At 46.7% G+C, this 20,743-nt stretch overlaps 1 pseudogene; it reads left to right on the top strand.

Annotated features, from left to right (window-relative positions):
* LOC137535546 (zinc finger protein 208-like) overlaps positions 1-3,861 on the top strand; it is a 274,048-nt pseudogene extending 270,187 nt beyond the window's left edge.
* Positions 3,862-20,743: the final 16,882 nt, after the last annotated feature.

Below are 20,743 nucleotides of genomic sequence, written 5' to 3'. Positions count from 1 at the left end.
ATAAATGTTATTTGTCTTGTCTACTTTTTCTCTTGTATTGAGCATAAATAGTAAATTTTAGGCCAGCTTCAGTTGGTATAGTGGTTAGTGTGCTTGCCCACCATACAGTGAGACCCAGGTTCAAATCCCAGCCAATGTGAGTTGGCTTTTATACTACAAATCCTTAAAGGGAACCTAAACGGAGAAGGATATGGATTTTTCCTTTTAAAATAATACCAGTTGCCTGAATCGCCTGCTGATCCTGTGTCTCTAATACTTTTAGCCACAGCCCCTGAACGAGCATGCAGATCAGGTGCTCTGACTGAAGTCAGACTGGATTAGCTGCATGCTTGTTTCAGGGTGTGATTCAGCCACTATTGCAGTCATAAAGATCAGCTGGACTGCCAGGCAACTGGTATTGTTTACAGGAAACATCCATATCACTCTCAGTTAAGGTTCCCTTTAAAGGAGAACTGTAGTGAAAGGTATATGGAGGCTACCATATTGATTTCCTTTTAAGCAATACCAGTTACCTGGCTATCCTGCAGATCCTCTGCCTCCAATACTTTTAGCCCTAGACCCTGAACAAGCATGCAGCAGATCTGGTGTTTGACATTTTTGTAAGATCTGACAAGATTAGCTGCATGCTTGTTTCTGGTGTGATTCACACTACTGCAGCCAAATAGATCAGCAGGGCTGCCAGGCAACTGGTATAGCTTAAAAGGAAATCAATATGGCAGCCTCCATATACCTCTCACTACAGTTCTCCTTTAAGCAACCTAATGGTTCTATTGCATTGAGCATAAATGGTACATTTTAGGCTAGCTTCACTTACTACTATAGTGGTACAGTGCTTAGGGTGACTTGCCCACCACACAGTGAGATCTGGGTTCGATTCCCAGCTATGGTATGATGTATACTGGTTTTTAAAATAGTATAATTCCCTGGCAGAAGAGACCCTCCTCCCTCCGGTAGGAGGGAGGAGGGAATAGGTAGAAGGGTAGAAGGGAGGAGGGAGGTGGGAGGAGGGAGGAGAGCAATTAAAATCTCTCTAGCAGAGTGTGTACCAGCTGTCCCATAATTAATTAGTGTAGGCAGACAACTGAGTCAAATGGTATAAAGGACCTAGCTTGAAGGGAGGGTGGGTGGGTTCTCTAGCACTGAGAGCAGTGTGTTTGACAATAACATGTCTGCTGACAGTGATATGGAGGGTCAAAATTTTGCTCAATAGAGCATTATGGGGCGAATCGAACTTCCGCAAAAGTTCGCGAACCCCCAAAGTTTGCCTGGAACCGTTCGCAGGCGAGCCGTTCGGCCCAACTCTATCAGTGACATGCCAGTAACTCTGAGATGGTGAATATGATAGTCTAATTATATGTAGAGATACACAGATGCTGCATCTGCCCCATTTCCAATCTGCATTATCTTTGCATCAACTTAGAATTATCAGCAGCTCACTGACCATCTCTAATGATAATTGCTCCTCCCCTCAGAATTCTCTAACAGGAAGTGATGATGTTTCTCTATTTGCAGCGCGGAGTTCCGGCATCAGGAACCTCTCAGAGACTCGTCTCTCTGTATCCACAGACTGTACAACGGATGATGTCACTGGACAAGAGTCTCCTGCAGATATCCTGGTGACCCCAAATATTCCCCCAGACTCCCCTCACCTGTCTAACCCTGAGGGGCCTCATACCCAGCACAGCTCTCCCCCTGCTGGAGGGTCTTATTCCTGTTCCAAGTGTGGGAAATGTTTTGTACGGAAATCACAGCTTGTCAGACATGAGAGATCTCACACGGGTGAGAAGCCCTATTCATGTTCTGAGTGTGGGAAATGTTTTGGGCATAAATCAAGTCTTGCCCTTCATGAGAGATCTCACACTGGTGAGAAGCCATATTCATGTGATGAGTGTGGGAAATGTTTTAGAGATAAAGGTAGCCTTGTCAAACATGAGAGATCTCACACTGGTGAGAAGCCCTATTCATGTTCTGAGTGTGGGAAATGTTTTGGGCATAAATCAAGTCTTGCCCTTCATGAGAGATCTCACACTGGTGAGAAGCCATATTCATGTGATGAGTGTGGGAAATGTTTTACTCAGAAATCAAATCTTGTCACACATGAGAAATCTCACACTGGTGAGAAGCCCTATTCATGTTCTGAGTGTGGGAAATGTTTTGGGTATAAATTAAGTCTTGCCTTTCATGAGAGATCTCACACTGGTGAGAAGCCACATTCATGTGCTGAGTGTGGGAAATGTTTTGCAAGTAAATCAAGTCTTTTCACACATGAGAGATCTCACACTGGTGAGAAGCCCTATTCATGTGCTGAGTGTGGGAAATGTTTTGCGAGGAAATCGCATTTTGTCACTCATGAGAGATCTCACCGTGGTGAGAAGCGCTATTCATGTGCTAAGTGTGGGAAATGTTTTGTAAGTAAATCATATCTGGTCATTCATGAGAGATCTCACACTGGTGAGAAGCCCTATTCATGTGCTGAGTGTGGGAAATGTTTTGGAGATAAAGGCAGCCTTATCATACATGAGAGATCTCACACGGGTGAGAAGCCCTATTCATGTCCTAAGTGTGGAAAATGTTTTGTGAGTAAATCACATCTTGTCACTCATGAGAGATCTCACACTGGTGAGAAGCCCTATTCATGTGCTGAGTGTGGGAAATGTTTTGGACGGAAAGGAAACCTTGTCAGACATGAGAGATCTCACACTGGTGAGAAGCCTTATTCATGTGCTGAGTGTGGGAAATGTTTTGGACTGAAAGGCAGCCTTGTCAGACATGAGAGATCTCACACTGGTGAGAAGCCCTATTCAAATGCTGAGTGTGGGAAATATTTCTAGCGCAAATCACTGCTTGTGTGGCATTTGTGTTAAGTGTGGGAATTACAGCATTCCCTGAATCTCTCTTATTTTCAGTGGGCCTCTGTAGAAATCAGTTATCTTGATGTTAATCTTGTGGGCAATTCATCTTCAGGTTCAGTGTCATCCTCTACCTATCACAAGCCCTGTAGTGGGGATTCTATGCTGAGGGCCAATAGCTGTCCTCCTCTCCACACTATTCTGCCAGTCCCAGTAGGGGAATTTATCAGGGCACGTCACAGCTGCTCTCATGATGACGCTTTGTGTAGAGAGATGACGCTGTGGGATCCGCCTACATGAATGAGGCTATCCTTATTGGAAGATAGGCAGAGTGATGAAACTGGCCCTGGAGAGAAACAGGGAACAAGGGTTGTGCAATGTCCCTGGGATGTGTGATAACCCAATACAGAGGGTGCTGTATTCATCACAACTGTTAGTTTGGAGTACAGTCACATTTTCTCTCTATAGCAGCACTACAGGCTGATGAAGTCATCCACACTGTCTCGCTAAAGCTGTAAGATTTGCTAGGAGATGGGCGCCCACCTTGAGGAGCATTCTCTCTCCCAGCGTGATCTCTTCCAGCCCACGTCACTGGTTATACACGGTGTGGCATACAAGTGTGGCGTGTCCTCATGTCAGTACTGCCATGTCCATACCACATCCAAGCCCATTGCCTCCTTATCTAATGGAGAACGTTCTCCATTTAGACAATGTCTTAGTTTCCACACTAAATTTGCTGTGTATTTGATTTCTTGTTCCATCTGCCGTGTCCAGTATACAGGGTGTAATATCCGGCATCTCAGATGGCGGGTCTCCGAGCATCACAGGGGTCCTGGCTGACTGACCACAGCAATACCAAATGTGGCTAAACATTTCCACCAGAGGCGCCTGGTGCATCGCTGACTATTCCTTGTTATATGTTACCTTTTTCATTGCCTGAAGAAGCAGGACTATACCTGTGAAACGTGTTACAACACTGGGGAGAATCTAATAAATATTTGTCACTTTGAAATTGAGAGTTTATGTGTCTGCTTTAAGAGAACCTGTACTGAGTAAAAATATTTAAAATAAACACATGAGGTAACTTCAAATGAACATTCCATAGTTACCTTGCCATCCGTTCCTCTCAGAAGCTCACCATTTTCTTCTGACAATAATCCCTTCCAGTTCTGACAATATTTTGTCAGATCTGAAATATATCAGTTGCTGTCAGTTATAGCTGAGAGGAAAACTGATGTACCAGGTAATGTCCATGTTTCCCTATGGCTCAAGTGGGCGATGTTACAGTTTAACTGTGTGCCGACCAGAAAGCTGTTATGGGTAATGGTCATTTTCAAAATGGAGGACGGAAAATTCCCTTGATGACAGTGAACAAACAGGACATGAGACAGGAGAAAGACACTGAGGAGTAGACAACATGGAAGGTAAGTATGACTTGTGTATGCTTATTTTGACTTTTAATTTTCAGTTCAGGTTTTCTTTAAGGAGGTAAGTCCACCGCTGCCTTCCGAGCAATTTTTAACAATTTTAGTTAAATTTTACTTTTTTGGCGCCTCTGTTTATTATATACAATTTCCATCAGGTTCACTATGGAAACAGGTCCTCTTTTTCCTTGCAGGGTATTGAACGTATCTCCAGACCAATTAGAGGGGGGGACATTCATAAGCTAACTTAGTAGACATTGAATTTTCCAATTGGGTGTACATTCTCCTCTTGGTCTAAATACAAGGTGGGATTTAAGCTGCATCACTTAAATTGTTTACTAGATGGTGCTCTCTGTGCGCATGTGTGTGCAGTGATGTCTTCATGTACGTACATGCCCCCCAGCTTATCACAAATGCTATGTTTGCTTTCTACTTGGTTATTACTGTCGCCTGTTTGCATCACAGTTTGCACTCTCCCCTCCCCCACCCACCCCCCCTACACACACACACACACACACACACACACACACACACACACACACACACACACACACACACACACACTTACTTTTTTTGGAATGGATTGGGTTCAGATCCAAAAATGCTTTATTGACAAGACCAAATGCATTTTGTGTTGTCAAAGAAAACAATTGGAGGGGGGGAGGGTTGTGGGAATAAAGGAAGGGTATAGAGGGTTGGGGTATATAGTCCATAGGGTGTGGAGGATGTAAGGGACAATATGGGGGGTTGGGATATAGAGTCTATAGCAGAGGGGGGTATTGGGGGTATACAGTCCATGTGGTGTCATGTTCCTCTCAGTTGGTGGCAGGCTGTGACATATGGGGCAGCTATTTGCACGGTTGTTTCCTCCTCCCCCAGTAGGATGTAGAGTTTCCTCTCCTCCTCTGTAGAGGTGAAATCCGGGATGTGGTCGGAGAGTCTGGAAGTGGGTGGTCCTTACAGGTGCATATTTGCTGCAGTGTAGCAGGAAGTCGCCCTCATCCTCCACATTGTCTGCACAGTCTCTCCTCCCGGGGCTTCCATGTCTGTCTGTGCCGCCCTGTCTCTACCTCCAGGCTGTGGGCACTCAGACGGTACAGGCTCAATGCCTGTCTGTCTTTGTGGTGGTGTAGCCTCTCCAGATATGGGGCCATTATGTACTCCCTCTGTAGTGATTGGTAGATGGTGAGTTTCTTGGATTTATTTATGTCACTTCTCTATTCCTCCAGCTATCGTTCCTTACAGCTTTCTATAGTCCCTTTTATTTGGGCTTTTGTCAGGCTGTGTTGGTGGTCTTGGCTGGGCTGGCTGCTGATGCTTTGCTTGAGAGCGCGTGGTATGGCCTCGCCCCCTGGCTCAGTGAGGCTTTATGGTGGTAACTGCTGGGGCTGCTGCTCTGTATATATGCCCAGTATGATAGCGCCCTCTGCTGGATAGTAAGCCATAGTGGGAATGTACCCAGCTCTGCCCGGCAGGCTGAGATTGAAGTGATGCAATGGACTTGGAGAAGATACTTGCAGAACTCTAGATGGAAGATTTCTGTTGGGCTGGAGTCCCATTTTGATTGGTCAGGGTAGGTGACCGGGCCCCATACCTCACTGCTATAGAGCAGGATTGGGGTGATGATGCTGTTGAATATCTTCACCCAGACTCTCACTGGTGGTTTTAGGTGGTAAAGTTGCCTTCTGATGGCATAAAATGTTCTGCAGGCTTTTTCCTTCAGGGACTGTACTGCTGGTTTAAAGCTCCCTGATTGGTTGATCTCCAGCCCCAGGTAGGTGTAACTGTTTGTGGTCACCAGTGGGCAGCTGTTTAATATAAATAAGGAGGTGGGGGGTTTATTTAGATTTTTCCTCTGGAACTCCATCACTTTTCTCTTCTTCTTTGGGTTGATGGGCAGTGCCCATGTGGTGCAGAAACTCTCCAGTACTGCCAGGCTATCCTGTAGACCTTTCTCTGTTGAGGAGAGCATCAGAAGGTCATCTACATACAGCAGGAACTTCACCTCACGGTCATGCAGGAGGAGGCCTGGAGCTGGGGAGGACTCCAGGGCTACAGCCAGTTAAGCGATCTACCTTTGGAGTATACCAATAAATATTCCCTTTGTTTGAATACACAGTTGTTGTGTCTGCTTGCGGGAGGTAAGTCCACCACTGCCTCCCACGCAATTTTTTAAAAACTTTTAAATACTGTTTTTATTCTTTTGGCGCCTCTGTTCTCAAATATAAACAATGTATATGTTAACCACTTGCTGACCGCATAATGCGAAAGGGCGGCAAAGTGGCATGCCCAGGACCCGCCGGCGGGTTGTTAACCCCTGAATCGCCGCATCTAAAGCATATAATAAGCTTTGTAATGTATACAAAGCGTATTATACAGACTGCCTCCTGCCTTGTTGGTCCCAGTGATCGAGGGACCACCAGGGCAGGCTGCAGCCCATGTAGTATGCACCCAAGCATACTGATCTGCCCCCCCTGCCCTCTGATTGCCCACAGCACCCCTCACCCCCCCCCCCCCCCACCCTGCCCACCCCTCAGACCCCTGTTTGCACCTAATCACCCCCCTGATCACCTATCAATCACCCCCTGTCACTATCTGTCAATGCTATTTTTTAGATTAGGTCCTAAACTGACCCCTGGGGGCTCCTGATCACCCCCCCCCCGTGTACTGTATACATCTATTTTCCCCTGTAATCACTCACTGATCACCCATCAATCACCCCCTGTCACTGCCACCCATCAGATCAGACCCTAACCTGCCTCTTACCGGCATCTGATCACCCCCCCGCACCATCAGATCGCACGCAGACTCACCCTCAGATCACCGCCAAAGTGCATTGTTTACATTTGTTCTCCCCTCTGATCACCCCCTGTCACCACCTGTCACTGCTACCCATCAGATCAGACCCTAATCTGCCCCTAGGGCACCCAATTACCCGCCCACACCCTCAGATCGCCCTCAGACCCCCCTGATCACCTCACCGGTACATTGCTTGCATCTATTCTCCCCTCTAATCGCACCCTGATCACCTATCAATCACCCCGTCACCACCTGTCACTGCTACCCATCAGATCAGACCCTAATCTGCCCCCTGCGGGCACCCAAACACCCGTCCACACCCTCAGATTGCCCTCAGACCACCCTTTATCACCTCCCAAGTGCAATATTTACATCTGTTCTCCCTTCTAATCACTCACTGATCACCCATCAATCACCACCTGTCACCCCCTAGCACACCTATCCATGAGATCAGGCCCTAATCTGCCCCCTGCGGGCTTCTGATCACCCGGCCAAACCCTCACCTGCCCCACCACAGTGACAGAATTTTTTTTTCTGATCACTGCTGGTCTCTACGACTTAATTGTGGCTGAGACCAACCGTTATGCCACACAATACGCAACCGCCAATCCAAGAAGCTACCATGCCCAGCCTTTTCGGTGGAAACCACTCCAAGTTTCTGAACGTAACATTTTTTTGGGGCCTTCTCCATAACATGGGTCTAGTCAAAAAGAATGTGTTGCGGTCTTATTGGTCTACGCACCCAATACATCACTTGCCCATGTTCTCTGCTGCCATGTCCAGGTCACGATTTGGGAACATCCTGCGCTTTTTGCAGTTCAGTGCCAATACAACCTGTCATCTAAGAGGCCACCCTGCTTATGACCGGTTCCACAAAATTCGGCCCCTCATAGAATACCTGTCATCAAAATTTGCAGATGCTTATAACCCTGAACAGTCATTTTGAGGCATTTGATTTCCAGACTACTTCTCACGGTTTTAAGCCCTTAAAATGCCAGGGCAGTATAGGAACCCCACCAAGTGACCCCATTTTAGAAGATTTTATTTTTTGTCACAAGTTAGTGGAAAATGACACTTTGTGAAAAAAAAAACCCCAGTAAAAATCAATTTCCGCTAACTTGTGACAAAAAATAAAATCTTCTATGAACTCACCATACTCCTAACGGAATACCTTGGGGTGTCTTCTTTCTAAAATGGGGTCACCGTGAGGAGTAGTCTATAAACCAAATGCCTCAAAATGACCAGTGAATAGGACGTTGGGCCCCTTAGCGCACCTAGGCTGCAAAAAAGTGTCACATGTGGTATTGCCGTACTCAGGAGAAGTAGTATAATGTGTTTTGGGGTGTATTTTTACTGGTGCTGGGTGGGAGAAATATGTCTGTAAATGGACAATTTTTTGATTTTTTTTTTTTACACACAATTGTCCATTTACAGAGCTATTTCTCCCACCCAGCATGGGTATGTGTAAAAATACACCCCAAAACACATTATACTACTTCTCCTGAGTACGGCAATACCACGTGTGACACTTTTTTGCAGCCTAGGTAGAAGATTTTATTTTTTGTCACAAGTTAGTGGAAAATGACACTTTGTGAAAAAAAAAAATAAAAGTCAATTTCCGCTAACTTGTGACAAAAAATAAAATCTTCTATGAACTCACCATACTCCTAATGGAATACCTTGGGGTGTCTTTTTTTTTCTAAAATTGGGTCACTTGGTGGGGCTCCTATACTGCTCTGGCATTTTAGGGGCCCTAAAGCGTGAGGAGTAGTCTAGAAACCAAATGCCTCAAAATGACCTGTGAAATTCTAAAGGTACTCATTAGACGTTGGGCCCCTTAGCGCAGTTCGGCTGCAAGAAAGTGCCACACGTGGTATCGCCGTACTCAGAAGAAGTAGTATAATGTGTTTTGGGGTGTATTTTTACATATAACCATGCTGGGTGGGAGAAATATGTCTGTAAATAGACAATTGTGTGTAAAAAAAAAAAAAATCAAAAAATTGTCCATTTACAGAGAGATTTCTCCCACCCAGCATGGATATGTGTAAAAATACACCCCAAAACACATTATACTACTTCTCCTGAGTACGGCGATACCACATGTGTGACACTTTTTTGCAGCCTAGGTGCGCTAAGGGGCCCAACGTCCTATGAGCACCTTTAGGATTTTACAGGTCATTTTGAGACATTTGATTTCAAGACTACTCCTCACGGTGTAGGGCCCTAAAATGTCAGGGCAGTATAGGAACCCCACAAATGACCCCATTTTAGAAAGACGACACCCCAAGATATTCCGTTAGGAGTATGGTGAGTTCATAGAAGATTTTATTTTTGTCACAAGTTAGCGGAAAATGACACTTTGTGAAAAAAAAAAACAGTAAAAATCAATTTCTGCGAACTTGTGACAAAAAATAAAATCTTTTATGAACCCACCATACTCCTAACGCAGGGGTGCCCAATGCGTCGATCGCGATCTACAGGTAGATCGCGAAGGACTGCTGGGTAGATCGTGGCCGGGTATTTAAAATAGTGCGCCGGACGCTGCTAGTGCAGCTCCGGCTACTATCTAATTGTGCTGCTCTGCTAAGTTACGCAGAGCAGCACGTGACAGCCAGAGAAGGAGGAGAAGGGAGAGGAATAGCCAGTGAGAGCCTGAGGCCCCTTCCCTCCAGGATGCACAGCGAGAGGAATCAGCGGGGAGGATTGAATGCTGGAGACGGCGTGTGCACGGGGCTCCAGAAGGGGATGAAGGGAAACTAGGCAGGTCGTTAGGAGAAGCCGAGAGCTGCCTGCAGAGAAGGGTGAGAGAATCCACACACACAAGTCTCACCCTGGTTGATAAAGGTCTGCTGCTGCTGGCTGATCACAGTGTAATTAGTTTACCAGTCAGCAGCAGGCTGAGATGTGTGCACAAATGTGTTTGTAGGACTGCTATGATGTGTGATGAGTTAATAATGGATCCTATCTGATAAGGATCTCTGACAATGTATTGTAAACAGCAGCATACCAGCTAGCATGTGCATTGAACCTTTGTCTGTACTTGATTTGATTTGTAGTATTGGACATACAAGTACAGTGTCGCTTGATGCTTGCTGACTTGCTTTAGAAATCAGGATTTGGGGGTGGGGGGGGAGGAATTCTACAGCTGCCCAATTATGCTGCGATAGGGGGGGGGGGGGGGAGGAGATATGTTGGTAGATCTCTTGGGCTTGATAATTTTGAAAGTAGCTCGCGAGCCGAAAAAGTGTGGGCACCCCTGTCCAAACGGAATACCTTGGGGTGTCTTCTTTCTAAAATGGGGTCATTTGTAGGGTTCCTATACTGCCCTGGCATTTTAGGGGCCCTAAAGCGTGAGGCGTAGTCTAGAAACCAAATGCCTCAAAATGACCTGTGAAATCCTAAAGGTACTCATAGGACGTTGGGCCCCTTAGCGCACCTAGGCTGCAAAAAAGTGTTGCACATGTGGTATCGCCGTACTCAGGAGATGCAGTATAATGTGTTTTGGAGTGTATTTTTACACATACCCATGCTGAGTGGGAGAAATCTCTCTGTAAATGGACAATTGTGTGTGTAAAAAAAAAAAATCTCATTTACAGAGATATTTCTCCCACCCAGCATGGGTATGTGTAAAAATACACTCCAAAACAGATTATACTACTTCTCCTGAGTACGGCGATACCACATGTCTGGCCCCTTTTTGCAGCCTAGGTGCGCTAAGGGGCCCAAGGTTCTATGAGCACCTTTAGGCTTTACAGGGGTGCTTACAATTTAGCACCCCCCAAAATGCCAGGACAGTAAACACACCCCACAAATGACCCAATTTTGGAAAGTAGACACCCCAAAGTATTCAGAGAGGGGCATGGTGAGTCCGTGGCAGATTTCATTTTTTTTTTTTGGGGTCACAAGTTAGCAGAAATGGAAACATTTTTTTTGTTTTTTTTTTGTTTTAAAGTGTCATTTTCCGCTAACTTTGACAAAAAATAAAATCTTCTGCTATATGCGGATGACGCTTTATTTCTACCTAGGCTGGTCATCACCTTACCCAATTTGTTCAGGCTGCTGTTTCAATTTGCAAGCTTCTCAGGTCTTGCTATTAATTCATCAAAGTCTCTTGCTATGCCTGTGAATCTGCCCCCTCATGCTATTAAAGAGACACTGAAGCGAGACTAAATCTCGCTTCAGCTCTCATATAAAACGCCGCTATCCCGCGGCTAAACGGGGGTCCCTTCACCCCCAACCCACCCCCCGCAAAAGATGGTCGGAAATCTGGTCGTGGGGATTGTCTTCCTGGAGGCAGGGCTAACGGCCGCAGCCCTGCCTCCCAGCGCGTCTATCAGACGCGCATCGCCGCCTCTCCCCCGCCCCTCTCAGTGAAGGAAGACTGAGAGGGGCGAGGGAGAGGCGGAGATATGTGCTGACAGAAGCGCGTGGGGCAGGGCTGCGGCGGTTAGCCTTGCCCCAACCAGGAAGCGCTCCCCCGCATTACGGAGGGGGTTTGGGGGGACAGGGACCCCCGTTAAGCCGCGGGATAGCGGCGTTTTAGCAGGGGCACACGTGCCCCTGCTATCTATGAGGTCTGAAGCGAGATCTATTCTCGCTTCAGACTCTCTTTAAGTTATTAGAGGCTAATTTTGATTTCACCTGGCAGAAGAAAAAATTTAAATATTTGGGCATTTATTTAACCCCCTCTTTTCGTCATCTGTTTGAGGTCAATTACCCTCCCCTGTTTCAACAGATTGGTGCAATAATTAAAAGCTGGGCCCCCTTTAAAACATCTTGGCTTGGTCGTGTCATTGCTTGTAAGATGATATTGCTACCTAAACTCTTATATGCCTTTCGCATGTTACCAATCTCCCTGACTAAAGGTACTTTGGCACCGATCCAATCCCTTTTGACTAAGTATGTTTGGGATAATAAGCCACCACAAGTAAGGATAACGGTTTTATATAAACACTGTAATCAAAGGGGAATAGGGCTCCCATCACTTTGGCATTATCACTTGGCCGCTCGTTTAAGCCACATCTTAGACTGGGCCTCACTTCCTCGCTTCCTCCTTGGTGGGAATTTGAGTTCCAATCAATCCAACCATACCATCTTAAATATCTCATTTTAATTTTTCTCTTGATATGCTTCGAGAGTTATCTGTAACGATCGGTGTAACACAGAGAGGGTCTGATTATTGGTGATCTGCAGTATCACCAAAAATACAGATATATATACCCGATTATTGATGATCTGCAGTATCACCGATAATCAGATATATCTCTAACCTCTGGACACCTGGGTAATAAGAGTGTTTGGTGCAACCGTAATACTTTGAGGAGAGCACCCGAAGAGCGGGTGCAAGGCAGTAAGGGGTACTGCCCAGAGAACAGGTTCCTTCCAGAGGCCTGAGCCGCTCCAAAGGGAGGGGTCAGGCTGAGAGTGGGAAGGACCAGAGTGTGAGTGACACCAATGGTGTAATGTCACTGACAGATCTGTGAACTATCTCTTAACAGGGGAGATAGCTCTCAAGGTCGGACAAGCCAGGTCGGCATCAGACAGACAGATCAGATACAGAGACAGGAGACTGATTCGGAATCATAAAGCAAGCAGGGTTTGGCAACAGAATATCAGATATAGCGAAGTACCAAATCCGTGATCAGAAGAGTGGTCAGGAAAGCAGAAGGTCATAACAGTTAATCAACAATGCCTAGTCTGAGGTGTGAGCTCCGTGATCATCAACACCCTGGAACTAGTCTGAAATATAGCAGGATGGTAAGCTAATTCCTAGTCTTGGGTGTGAGCTCCGTAGTCAACACCCTGGAACTAGTCTGAAGAATAACACAGATAATATATAATATTCCTAGTCTGGGGTGTGAGGCCCTTGGTCTTCAACACCCTGGAACTGGTCTGGAGAATAATACAGATGATATACAGAATTCCTAGTCTGGGGTGTGAGGTCCTTGGTCATCAACACTCTGGAACTGGTCTAGAGAATAACACAGATTCTGACAAAAGGTCTGAGTGCTTCCACGTAGTGATCGCAACGGCAGACACCAGAGGAATGACCAGCACCCAGTATATATACTATAGCACTCTCCAGCGCCTCCCCTAAGTGCTGGACCAATGGGAACTGGTTGAATTGTCAGCTGACCGGCTTGGTCAGCTGACTCTCTTCTGACTGTCATAAAAGCTCTGCCTCTCAGCGCGCGCGCGTCCTTCTGAACCTGTGTGGACTATTTGTCCCAGCCACACCAGACATGTGTTGTAAAAAACCCACTGTGCTGGACGCGGAACCAGCCGCGCCGCTATCAGAGCATGCGGCGGTTTCTCCGCGTTCAGCCATACTGACAGATGTAGGCTTATGCATGCAAACCGCCACGTTGGACGCGGAATCAGCCGCCTTGCTCTGAGCAGCCGCTGCGGCTTTTCCGCGTTTTCTCACATTATCTAATTTAAATAAAGTTGTTGCCCATTTATTACAATTCTGGTCAAGGGTACTTTATAAATTCGCCTTAATAAGAACCCCCTCTCCTAAATTATCCTTTTTGAGTAATACCCGGTTTAACCCGGCCCTTTCCAATCCTAATGCCTTTGGTTGGTGGGTTAACCAGTTACAGCCAATGAATTTTGGCAAGGGGGTAGGTTCATATCATTCCAACAGTTTCATTTTGGTAGGGACGCTCCTTGGGGGGGAAGCTTATCATTATCTTCAAATTCGACACTTTTTACAGTCCCAATTCCCTAATTATGTCTTGACGGAGCCTTTCACATTTGAAAATATGTATGATAAAGGTGTTAGACAACCAGAAACTATTTCTCTTCTTTATCAGTTGCTCCTTTCTAACTTATCTACTGGTCCCATGTCCTATCAGAGAGCATGGGAGCAAGATCTACAAACACAAATGGATACTTCCCAATGGGTTTCATGCTGGACTAATGTAGCCACTGTTACTCCATCCGCTATGCTGAAAGATACGGCCGTCAAACTTATGATGAGATGGTATTATACACCTACTCGCCTTCATCGTATACATCCTGAATGCTCTTCTTTATGTTTTACAGGATGTGGTGCAATAGGTACCCTTTCGCATATATTTTGGAGCTGCCCTACCGCAGCAAAATTCTGGAATGACTGGCAAATTTTATTTGTTGATGTTTCAGGGGTCCGTCCTAACGTCTCAGGGACTATGTGCCTACTATATGGTCAAAATTTATCAATACCTAAGCAATTCCTAAGATTTTACCATTATATGTTGTTGGCAGCTCATTGGTCCATTGCTCTCAGTTGGAAATTTCAGGATTAAGCATTTGTTTAGTGAAGGATAGATTGGACACTATTATGTTAACAGATAAGCTCTATTATATGAGTATTGAAAATTCAGATAAGTTTCAAAGCATATGGGGCAATTGGATGGAATTTAGGAGGCTGCATCTATCTTAACCCTTTCACATTCTCTTTTTTCTCAGATGGACATTGTTATCATAACCTGTATACATTTTATGATGTTTGATTCTCAACTTGAGCCTGTTATTACCATATTTCTTTTGTTTGGTGCCTGTGACACTTGATTGAATGTGTTTTTATGACATGTTTGTTCATACAAATTTTGACATGATCAATAAACTTGTTGAATAATAAAATAAAATAAAATCTTCTATGAACTCACCATGCCTCTTAGTGAATACTTTGGGATGTCTTCTTTCCAAAATGGGGTAATTTGGGGGGTATTTATACTATCCTGGATTTTTAGCACCTCATAAAACATGACAGGTGCTCAGAAAAGTCAGAGATGCTTCAAAATGGGAAAATTCACTTTTGGCACCATAGTTTGTAAACTCTATAACTTTTACCCAAACCAATAAATATACACTTATTGGATTTTTTTTTTAATCAAAGACATGTAGCACAATAAATCTGGACAAAAATGTATATAGAAATTTTACTTTATTTGAAAAATGTCAGCACAGAAAGTTAAAAAAGATCATTTTTTTAACAAAATTCATGTCTTTTTTGATGAATATAATAAAAACTAAAAATCACAACAGCAATCAAATAGCACCAAAAGAAAGCTTTACTAGTGACAAGAAAAGGAGGTAAAATTCATTTAGGTGGTAGGTTGTATGACCGAGCAATAAACCGTTAAAGCTGCAGTGGTCTGAATGGAAAAAAAAGTGTATGGTCCTTAAGGGGGTTTTATGACTGCAGTCCTTAAGTGGTTAAAGAGTGATGGGCTCAGACTGCAGCCCTGCCTGACTCCTCTATGCTGTTTGAAGAACGCGCTTCTCTTCCCGTCCTTTTTCACACTGCATTGGTTCCCAGTATACTGTATGAACTCTTGATGACATCATATTCCTCCTATTTCGCTCTCTTCAGGAAAAGGCCTGGGTGCCACTCCGAGTCAAACGCCTTCTTAAAATCCACAAAGCAAGCGTGTATTTTGCCGTGTGAGCTGTGGACATGGGTATGATGAGGCTGTGCAGTGTGTAGATGTGGTCGGTGGTGTGGTGTATTTGCCGTGTGAGCTTTGGACATGGGTCTTGATGAGGCTGTGCAGTGTGTAGATGTGGTCGGTGCTGTGGTGTATTTGCCGTGTGAGCTGTGGACATGGGTCTTGATGAGGCTGTGCAGTGTGTAGATGAGGTCGGTGCTGTGGTGTATTTGCCGTTTGAGCTGTGGACATGGGTATGATGGGGCTGTGCAGTGTGTAGATGTGGTCGGTGGTGCGGTGTATTTGCCGTGTGAGCTGTGGACATGGGTATGATGAGGCTGTGCAGTGTGTAGATGTGGTCGGTGGTGTGGTGTATTTGCCGTGTGAGCTTTGGACATGGGTCTTGATGAGGCTGTGCAGTGTGTAGATGTGGTCGGTGCTGTGGTGTATTTGCCGTGTGAGCTGTGGACATGGGTCTTGATGAGGCTGTGCAGTGTGTAGATGAGGTCGGTGCTGTTGTGTATTTGCCGTTTGAGCTGTGGACATGGGTATGATGAGGCTGGGCAGTGTGTAGATGTGGTCGGTGGTGCGGTGTATTTGCCACGTGAGCTGTGGACATGGGTATGATGAGGCTGTGCAGTAGGTAGATGTGGTCGGTGGTGCAGTGTATTTGCCGTGTGAGCTGTGGACATGGGTATGATGAGGCTGTGCAGTGTGTAGATGAGGTCGGTGGTGTGGTGTATTTGCCGTGTGAGCTGTGGACATGGGTATGATGAGGCTGTGCAGTGTAGAGATGTGGTCGGTGCTGTGCTGTATTTGCTGTGTGAGCAGTGGACATGGGTATGATGAGGCTGTGCAGTGTGTAGATGTGGTTGGTTGTGCGGTGGTTTGGCATGAACCCGGCTTGGCTATTGCTGAGTACGTCCTGCTGTGTGAGGAAAGAGAGGATCCTTTTATTCATTATGCTGTTAAACAGTTTCCCCAGTGTGCTGCTGACACAGATTCCTCTGTAGTTAGCCAGATCATATCTGTCCCCATTCTTGTAGCTGGGTGTTATGAGGCCTTCACTCCAGGCCTGAGGAAAGGAGCCCGCACTCCAGGATGAGGTTGGATAGTCTTGCGAGTGCCTCATGTATGTCTGGGGGGCTGTATTTGATCATCTCTGGCAGGATGCCATCGGTACCGCTGGCCTTCTTACATTTTATCAGCTTTATGCTTTCTCTTATTTCCTGCACCGTGATTGGTGTATCCAGATGGTTTTGAAAGTCCTTGATTGTCTCCTCCATGTCCTTCAGTTTTGCGGCTATTTGTTTCTGTTCCAGGGTTTGGGCATTTTCTGGGATGTCTTTGTAGAGGTCCCTGAAGTAGTGGAGCCAGATGTGGCCATTTTGGATATGAAGAGGGCTGTTCTTAGGCTTTGCGCTGATATGGTTCCAGGACTCCCAGAATGAGTTGTCCTGGAGGGAGTCTTCCAGCTGTTTGAGGTTGTGGGATATGTGGCTCTGTATTTCCGCCTGATGATGTCTTTGTATTGCCTCTGTGGGTGGTCATGGGCTTCCCTTAGGTCCCGGTTGTTGGGGTCTCTGTGTTTTTGGTTAGAGGCTGCCCTTAGAGAATTACGTAGCATCTCGCCTTCACTGTCAAACCATTTTTGTGACTGTTTATTTGTGGATTGTAACGCTGGCGGAGTCGTTTCCGTTGTCAGCGCACAAGACGCACACTGACTCAACGGAAACCCTCCACAAGCGTATAATTTGGGATACCCAGGCTAGGTGCATGGCACCTGCAGAGGGCAATTCCCACCGGCAGATGGAGTCGTGGCGTGCAGACACGCACCGCCTCCGCACGGCCACAGACGGGAATTGAACAGAAGACAAGGCAGCCCTCTAAGAGACAGAGCACAGAGACAGAGATGAATGTGTGTTCACCGATCTAGTCGCCCCCCAGCGACTGTGAACACACATCAGCAGAACAAAAAGCAGGAACGCAATCGCCGAGAATGGCGATTGCCAAGAGACACCAGACAGAGCAAGGACAGGACACAAGAAATAGCAAAGGCACAGTAAATAACAAAGAAGACAGAGAAAACAACAAACGCTAGCTAAACGCGAACACCGCACTCAATCGCATCAGTGAACGCGTTTATGGCGCGATCTCCGCACGTTAAGCGCAACAGAGATAAGCACGCCACCCTGACTAATCAAAGACAGACAACACGAAACAAAACGCGAACGCTTGCCTAACGGTTACCTCACCGAGCCTACAGCAAGCGTTCGTATCAGACAAGACAGACAAACGCAAAACAGGAATAAAGTAGAAGGATCCACTGCTCTTCCATCAGAGCAAGTGTAATCCAAGCAAGACAGATCAGAAGGATCCACAGCGCTAGCGCAAGAAGCTAGTGCGATCCCGGCAGGACAGAACAGAAGGATCAGTGTGATCCAAGCAAGACAGATCAGAAGGATCCACAGCGCTAGCGCAAGAAGCTAGTGCGATCCCGGCAGGACAGAACAGAAGGATCAGTGTGATCCAAACAAGACAGATCAGAAGGATCCACAGCCACTAACGCTAGAGACTTGTGCGATCCAAACAAGACAGATCAGAAGGGGCTACCAGTAGCAACCGCTGCTCTGGTTAGCACCCCAGACAAACAGAACGATTTCCTGTCGACCACCGTTGGGACAGGACAATGGCAAATTACTAGACAAGACAGAACAGGCAATACAAATAATACAACCTGACTGGGCTAGAAGGGAAGCCTAATGCAATCCCCAGGAATTACTCTAAGATAACTTTAGCAAATCATGAAATGGCTGACACTCCAGGAGTGTCCATCAGGAACAAACCATGAAAAGGAAATGTCCAGCAAAGCATCCTGGGAGCAGAATGCTTTTATAGTGCCAGTCATCAAAGGAGGCAGGTAGGGGATTTGCATGACTAATGTATGCAAATTCCTCAGCAGCAGAACAGGCCAGAAACTTGAAATGGAAAGACAGGTCTCTCTTCCAGAGACCTGCAGCCCACAGACTAGAGGAATGGTCAAACAGCTGTCTGCCTGTGCAGCCAGCTGAGCGGATCATCACATGGATCTCTTGAAGTTGGTCTGCTCTAAGTTACTTTCTTTTTGCCTCCTAGTGTTGTGGCCTATTTATATTATTACTATTGTTTCTGACAGAGGGTCTTTCCTTTTTCTTAAGTAATTACTTGTTTTTAGATTCATATTTTTGGGGGGATGCTCCCTTTTTCTTTTTATTTTGGCCTCTTCCCCCTCTTTTCCTTTGGGTGTGTCCCTCATGTTGTTCAGAGGTGGGAGGAGCATTGTGTATATAAGTGTTACCTGTCACTAAAACGTTTTTTTCTGAGAGAGCGTTATGATCTCTTTGTTCAAAAAGTTGGATCTATTGACATCTAATGTCTATGGGCTGTCTGTATTGGTGCAACCATGATAAATGTACATAGTATTGTTAGAATAAATGCTAGTGTAAAGCACTGGTACTTTTCTGTTAGCCGGGCGCTAGGTGGCGCTAATTACTATTCCCCCTCCAGGCCGCCATGGATAGTGGGGAAAGGTGTAACTCCAGCGAGTTAAATTGGTGATGAGGAGGGACAGATTTGGCCTGCAGGCCTTGATTTTAACACCTGTGCTGTAGATAGAAGACTCCATTTGCTCCAAGTTGGAGCCTGTTCATACTGCCAGCAGAAGAGGGGGAGGGAGACTGCTGAATGGCAATGTCTTCTCTCTGCTCTCCTATCCAGCTCACAGCGGGCAGGACGGAGGGAAAGCAGGACTGTGTACACTCAGGGCTGAGGGAAAGCAGGACTGTGTACATGCAGGGCTGAAGGAAAGCAGGACTGTGTACACTCAGGGCTGAGGGAAAGCAGGACTGTGTACACTCAGGGCTGAGGGAAAGCAGGACTGTGTACATGCAGGGCTGAAGGAAAGCAGGACTGTGTACACTCAGGGCTGAGGGAAAGCAGGACTGTGTAAACTCAGGGCTGAGGGAAAGCAGGACTGTGTATACACAGGACGGAGGGAAATCAGGTCTGTTTACACGCAGGACGGAGGGAAAGCAGGGCTGTGTACACGCAGGACGGAGGGAAAGCAGGGCTGTGTGCACACAGGATGGAGGGAGAGCAGGGCTGTGTACACGCAGGACGGAGGGAAAAGCAGGACTGTGTACACTCAGGGCTGAGGGAAAGCAGGACTGTGTACATGCAGGGCTGAAGGAAAGCAGGACTGTGTACACTCAGGGCTGAGGGAAAGCAGGGTTGTTTACACGCAGGACTGTGTACATGCAGGGCTGTGTACACGCAGGACTGTGTACACTCAGGGCTGAGGGAAAGCAGGACTGTGTACACTCAGGGCTGAGGGAAAGCAGGACTGTGTACATGCAGGGCTGAAGGAAAGCAGGACTGTGTACACTCAGGGCTGAGGGAAAGCAGGACTGTGTATACACAGGACGGAGGAAAATCAGGGCTGTGTACACGCAGGATGGAGGGAGAGCAGGGCTGTGTACACGCAGGACGGAGGGAAATCAGGGCTGTGTACACGCAGGATGGAGGGAAAGCAGGGCTGTGTACATGCAGGGCTGAAGGAAAGCAGGGCTGTGTACACACATGATGGAGGGAAAGCAGGACTGTGTATACACAGGACGGAGGGAAATCAGGGCTGTGTACACGCAGGATGGAAGGAGAGCAGGGCTGTGTACATGCAGGACGGAGGGAAATCAGGGCTGTGTACACGCAGGATGGAGGGAGAGCAGGGCTGTGTACACGCAGGACGGAGGGAAATCAGGGCTGTGTACACGCAGGATGGAGGGAAAGCAGGCTGTGTACTCGCAGGATGGAGGGAAAGCAGGGCTGCGTACACACAGGACGGAGGGAAAGCAGGGCTGTGTACACGCTGGACGGAGGGAAAGCAGGGCTGTGTACACGCATGATGGAGGGAAAGCAGGGCTGTGTACATGCAGGACGGAGGGAAATCAGGGCTGTGTACACGCAGGATGGAGGGAAAGCAGGCTGTGTACTCGCAGGATGGAGGGAAAGCAGGGCTGCGCACACACAGGACGGAGGGAAAGCAGGGCTGTGTACACGCAGGACGGAGGGAAAGCAGGGCTGTGTACACGCATGATGGAGGGAAAGCAGGGCTGTGTACATGCAGGATGGAGGGAAAGCAGGGCTGTGTACATGCAGGATGGAGGGAAAGCAGGGCTGTGTACACGCATGATGGAGGGAAAGCAGGGCTGTGTACATGCAG

This window comes from Hyperolius riggenbachi, chromosome 10 (assembly GCF_040937935.1).
Source record: "Hyperolius riggenbachi isolate aHypRig1 chromosome 10, aHypRig1.pri, whole genome shotgun sequence".
Taxonomy (NCBI): Eukaryota; Metazoa; Chordata; class Amphibia; order Anura; family Hyperoliidae; genus Hyperolius; species Hyperolius riggenbachi.
This window is presented reverse-complemented; position numbering and strand designations above follow the sequence as displayed.